The sequence below is a fragment of the Rutidosis leptorrhynchoides genome, chromosome 8, assembly GCF_046630445.1.
Source record: "Rutidosis leptorrhynchoides isolate AG116_Rl617_1_P2 chromosome 8, CSIRO_AGI_Rlap_v1, whole genome shotgun sequence".
Classification (NCBI taxonomy): Eukaryota; Viridiplantae; Streptophyta; class Magnoliopsida; order Asterales; family Asteraceae; genus Rutidosis; species Rutidosis leptorrhynchoides.
This window is the reverse complement of record NC_092340.1, coordinates 214641512-214648092: the sequence shown is the minus strand read 5'-3', so window position 1 is coordinate 214648092 and position 6581 is coordinate 214641512.

Genomic DNA, 6581 nt, shown 5'->3' with positions numbered 1-6581 from the left:
CAGTTAGCTAGGAACAGTTAGCTAGGAATAGTTAGCGTGGATTCTTAACAAAATTTCTCATAATTAATTTGTTTGTTTCTAACAAATTTTATTTTGTCCAATGTTTTCTTCATTATGCCACTTGTTGGATTATGATAAGTCAAAATCCAAATATGAAATTGAATAAAAATGGTTATTCTGCGGTGAACAGATTCGTATCTCTGTAGATGTAAGTAGGATAGTAAATGACTGTTGAATCAGATTCGAAAGAATATAAAGTGTAACTTATTAATGTGAAATCTAAATATTCCTCGGGTATTACCTACTCGTTAAAATATTTTCACCATTAACAGTTTGTACGAAAGAATTTTTAATTACAATCTTTATGAAAACATATATACATATATATTTTCTTTAGATGTAATCATGGATTTAATGAGGTAATATGATATTAAACTCATCTGATTTACGGCTAGAACTAGTGTACATAATCTTTAAAACATTTAGAGATTACATATTCATCATGTCGTACGAAGATAAATGTTGTAGAACGTCATATAGAACGATGATTTGCTCGAGGTACAAAATGAGATGTTGAGACATGGATTGTTGATGGTACTGGTGCTGTTACTGATGGTACTGTTGGTACCGGTGATGTTGCCGAAGCTGGTAAGTTTTGCACCATATTCTCCAAATTAATTACTCGAGCGCAAAATTCGTTGACTTTTTCTATTATTCCGGGATGATTGTCGGTCGGAACGAGTGAATGAATAAGGTTTAGAATCTGGGTTATGATATAGTCGTGGCAAGATACTCTATAAATGAGAGAGAAGATGGTGTTTCGAACAGGTTCATCGATAAGTGCTTCAGTTTCATCGCCAAGAGTGCAGGTTGGTGGGTGGAAAGGATCGCCTTCTTCTCGTCTCCATCGGTTAAGTTAACTACGAACCCATCAGATGAATTGAGGATGGATGATTGGTTAATTCATTTTGGTGATGCTGCTTTCGGAGCTTAGGTGAACATCCATGTCGGAATAGCTGTCAGAATAACTATCGGAATAGCTATCGAAATCTGAGGGACTCGAACTGGTTGAGGGATTCATCTCGTACGATCAGATGAAAGATTTTCGATAAGAAATAGATTATAGGATGTAGATTAATACATAATTTACAAATGTATATATAATACTAAAATTCCATAAGTTAAGGAGGAATCTACGGAAGCTGTCAGGCAATCAAACTTGTTAAGACTTGATTATTTGAAATGAGTTTCATGTAGACAATTGACCACCCAAGTTGACCGGTGATTCACGAACGTTAAAACTTGTAAAAATGACATGACGATATATATATGGATATACATATAGTTAACATGAGATTTTGATAAGTAAGTATCTTCATAAGTATATTAACAATGAGTTATATACATAAAAATGTGACTACTAAGTTAAGAATCTCGAAACGATATATATAACGATTATCGTTATTACAACGTCTTACTAAATACATATGTATCATATTAAGATATTGTTACACTATATTTAACATGATAAAATGATAAATATATATATCATTAAGTATGTTAACAATGAACTACATATGTAAAACAAGACTACTAACTTAAGAATTTTGAAACGAGGCATATATGTAACGATTATCATTGTAACAACATTTTAATGTATATATATCATATTAGGATATATTCATACATCATAATATCTTGATAATGCAATAATTTAACATCTCATTAGATATAATAAACAATGGGTTAACAACATTAAATGAGATCGTTAACTTAAAGGTTTCAAAACAATACTTACATGTAACGACTAACGATGACTTAACGACTCAGTTAAAATGTATATACATGTAGTGTATTTAGATGTATTAGTACACTTTTGAAAGACTTAAAGACACATATCAAAGTACTTCTACTTAACAAAAATGCTTACAATTTCATTCTCATTCATTTTCATCAACAATTCTACTCGTATGCAACCGTATTCGTACTCGTACAATACCCAGCTCCTAGACGTATATACTATTGGTATATATATATAATAATTCAGCTCTTAGCAGCCCTAGATATTCAAAAAACATTTGGAACCAATAATTAGACAATTAGCATGACTTATGAGCAAGTAAACAAAAACAATAACTCCTTTTAACCCCACTCACCTTCACCACTCACCACCTACTCCATTTCACTTCCAATTTTCTTCCCAATTCTCTCTTAAAACACACACACTCTTCCATGAACGTCTAAGTTACTATTTTTCCAGCAAAAATCATCAAATACAAGCTTTGGTTATTACCTATAATCATCATAAAAATAATTACTCAAGAACACATCAAGAACACTTCCAAGTTTACAAGTTTACTTCCAAGTTTCCTAATCCATTCCAAGCAATCATATAAGATCAAGAAACCTTTGTTATTTATAGTAGGTTATATTTCTAAATCAAGGTAATATTCATATTCAAGCTTTGATTCAATTTCTATAACTATCTTAATTCGAGTAATAATCTTACTTGAACTTGTTTTTGTGTCATGATTCTATTTCAAGAACTTCCAAGCCATCAAAGATCCTTTGAAGCTCACCTTATTTTTTCATCATTTCCAGTAGGATTACCTAATAAATTTGAGGTAGTAATGATGTTCTTAACATCAATCAATTCATATATATAAAACTACCTTATTCGAAGGTTTAAACTTGTAATCACTAGAACATAGTTTAGTTAATTTTAAACTTGTTTGCAAACAAAAGTTAATCCTTCTAAATTGACTTTTAAAATCAACCAAACACATGTTCTATATCTATATGATATGCTAACTTAATGATTTAAAACCTGAAAACACGAAAAACACCGAAAAATCGGATATACGTCGTCGTAGTAACATCGCGGGCTGTTTTGGGTTAGTTAATTAAAAACTATGATAAACTTTGATTTAAAAGGTTTTCTTCTGGGAAAATGATTTTTCTTATGAACATGAAACTATATCCAAAATTCATGGTTAAACTCAAAGTGAAAGTATGTTTTTCAAAATGGTCATCAAGACGCAGTTCTTTCGACTGAAATGACTACCTCTTACAAAATGACTTGTAACTTATATTTCTGACTATAAACCTATACTTTTTCTATTTAGATTCATAAAATAGAGTTCAATATGAAACCATAGCAATTTGATTCAATCAAAATGGATTTAAAACGAAGAAGTTATGGGTAAAACAAGATTGGATATTTTTTGATTGTTGTAGCTACGGGAAATATTGTAACAATTCTATACAAATCATATCCTAGCTAACTTATATTGTATTATACATGTATTCTAATATATTATATAATCTTGGGATACCATAGACACGTATGCAAATGTTTTGACATATCATATCGACCCATGTATATATATTATTTAGAACAACCATAGACACTCTATATGCAGTAATGTTTGAGTTAGCTATACAGGATTGAGGTTGATTCTAAAAATATATATACTTTGAGTTGTGATCTAGCCTGAGACGTGTATACACTGGGTCATGGATTGATTCAAGATAATATATATCAATTTATTTCTGTACATCTAACTATGGACAACTAGTTGTAGGTTACTAACGAGGACAACTGACTTAATAAACTTAAAACATCAAAATGTATTAAAAATGTTGTAAATATATGTTGAACATACTTTGGTATATATATGTATATATTTTTTATAGGTTCGTGAATCGACCAGTGGCCAAGTCTTACTCCCGACGAAGTAAAAATCTGTGAAAGTGAGTTATAGTCCCACTTTTAAAATCTAATATTTTGGGATGAGAATACATGCAGCTTTTTAAATGTTTTACAAAATAGACACAAGTACATGAAACTACTTTCTATGGTTGAACGATCGAAGCCGAATATGCCCCTTTTTACTTGGTAACGTAAGAATTAGTAAACCACTCTACTAATTGACGCGAATCCTAAAGATAGATCTATTGGGCCCAACAAACCCCATCCGTTGTAGCGGATGCTTTAGTACTTCGAGTTTTTATATCATGTCCGATGGATGTCCCGGAATGATGGGGATATTCTTATATGCATCTTGTTAATGTAGGTTACCAGGTGTTCACCATATGAATGATTTTTATCTCTATGTATGGGATGTATATTGAAATATGAAATTTTGTGGTCTATTATTACAATTTGATAAATATATAGGTTAAACCTATAACTCACCAACATTTTTGTTGACGTTTAAAGCATGTTTATTCTCAGGTAATTATTAAGAGCTTCCGCTGTTGCATGCTAATATAAGGATAAGATTTGGTGTCAGCATGCTTGTATAATATTGTTTAAAACTGCATTCGAGATTTATTTTGTTGTAACATATTAATATTGTAAACCAATATGTATTGGTAGTGTGTAAGTGTGATATTTTTAGATTATCATTTCTGGATAATCTAGGTGGTGTCTTTTTAACCATGTCGATAAAATATGGTTTGTTTTAAAAACGAATGCAGTCTTTGAAAAATGTATCATATAGAGGTCAAAACCTCGCAAAGAAATCAATTAATATGGAACGTTTATAATCGATATGAACGGGACATTTCAGTTGGTATCCGAGCGTTGGTCATAGAGAACTAGAAATTTGCATTAGTGTGTCTTATCAAGTTTGTTAGGATACATTAGTGAGTCTGGACTTCGATCGTGTTTTCTTTAAAAATGATTGCTTAACACTTTTGTTGGAAACTATATATTATTAACATGTAAATATTATGTGATATATTAACCTCTTAATGTGTTTGATATTGTGTGATAGATGTCTACCTTTAGTACAAATCCCATCGACTCACCTAATAATAATAATGAAGAGTCGAATATACTTTGGGAATATTCACAAATTCCCGAAGAGGAACCGGAAGAGGAGGAACCGGAAGAGTAGGAACCGGAAGAAGAGGAACCAGAAGAGGAGGAACCAAAAGAGGAGGAACCAGAAGAAGAAGAGGTTCCGGAGGAAGAAATATTGATACCTACAGTAAATCAATTAAATAAAAGAAAATCCTCAACCAACGGACCAAAGTTAAAAATGGCCAATGGTGTTTCCGCCGAGGAAGAAAAATATTGGGAAGATTTCCAATTTTCCGATGAATCAGATCCCGATGACGATTTCGATGATGTTATAGAAATTAGCTCGACCCAATTTAATAAAGCAAAAGAAAATAATAAGGGAAAAGGTATAAAAATAGAGAAACCTGATTCCAACCCCGATGAGCTTTATATGTATCGGCAACCTCCGTATTTCCTAAATTGTAACAATAACCCGGGAACCTCTAAACCACCAGGTTTTTCTAAACCATTGTGGAAAATGACGGCTCGTATTAGAGGAACACCATATATCCCTAGAAAATTAGGAAAATGAACCAAGTCCGAAGAAGAAGAAACCAGTTATTCAGATTAGGGAGTTGTAATCATGTTGTGTATTATACGTATTGTAGTGTGCTTGTACTTTTATGTTCTATGTAAAAATTGCTTGTATTGTTTGTTAATTATCTTTTATTAATCTAATCCTTGTCTATCTTACAGTATAAAAACAAAATGGACGTTAAGGGCAGACAACCGAATATTTTAGAAGATCTACCAGAGGATATGATTGAGGAAATCTTGTCTAGAGTCGGTCAGAATTTATCAGCACAAATTAATTATGGCAAAATTAACTTGTCAAACATTTGAAAGACTTTCCAGAAATGCCTTAGTTTATAAAAGGCTTTCCTTTGAAAGGTGGGGTATATCACATTGGGGAGACCGTAAGTTACGCCGTGTTTTCTTTAAAGTTAAATGCGGGGAACCCAAATGCAATTCTACGCTACGGGTTAAGAACCTATTTTGACTCAACATATCCCAACATAGGATTTCGTGAATTAGAAAGAGCTTCTAACATGCAACATAAAGAAGCATGTTATGCTTACGGGTTAGTGATGTTCGCTTCTTACCAAAGTGAGAAAAAGAACATCGGATTCAGTAGTTGGGGTGAGAAACAAGGTTTTTAGATTATTACGGGGCTGTTGGACATTACGAAACCCTCGTCCTTTTGACGACATTACAACATGCTGCCTAGCCAATGGTCATAACGGTTATTTTCCACAAGACCAAGGATGGGAAGTTGTCTTAGTAAACCAGAATGCAAGACTTGTTTCTGGACTTATGAATTACGTGTCTTTATTTCCTTTGCTGAACAACTTGCGTATTAATTAGAATTGCCTTTATAGCTACCGAGTAGCAAAGCTATTATGTGCTATATTTCATCCTATATGTATAATAGCGATATTGTAAGTTTGTAAAATATTGTATAAAAATTGAACGTGAAATTTTATTATAATCAGTTTTTTCATATAGAATTGTAGTAGTTGAATTGTATATTAGCTACTAAGTATGAACTTAACGGGTAGGTACTACCCGAATTAAAAAATATAAAACGCTAATATGAAGAAAAAGCTTTTATAAATAAGTTCATACTATGCTACGAAATACTATTGACTACTCTTAAAATTCTATATGATTAACTTAATTCTTTTGGGCTATTTTTAAAGGAAATGGCACCGGCGACTCGTCAGAATTTGAA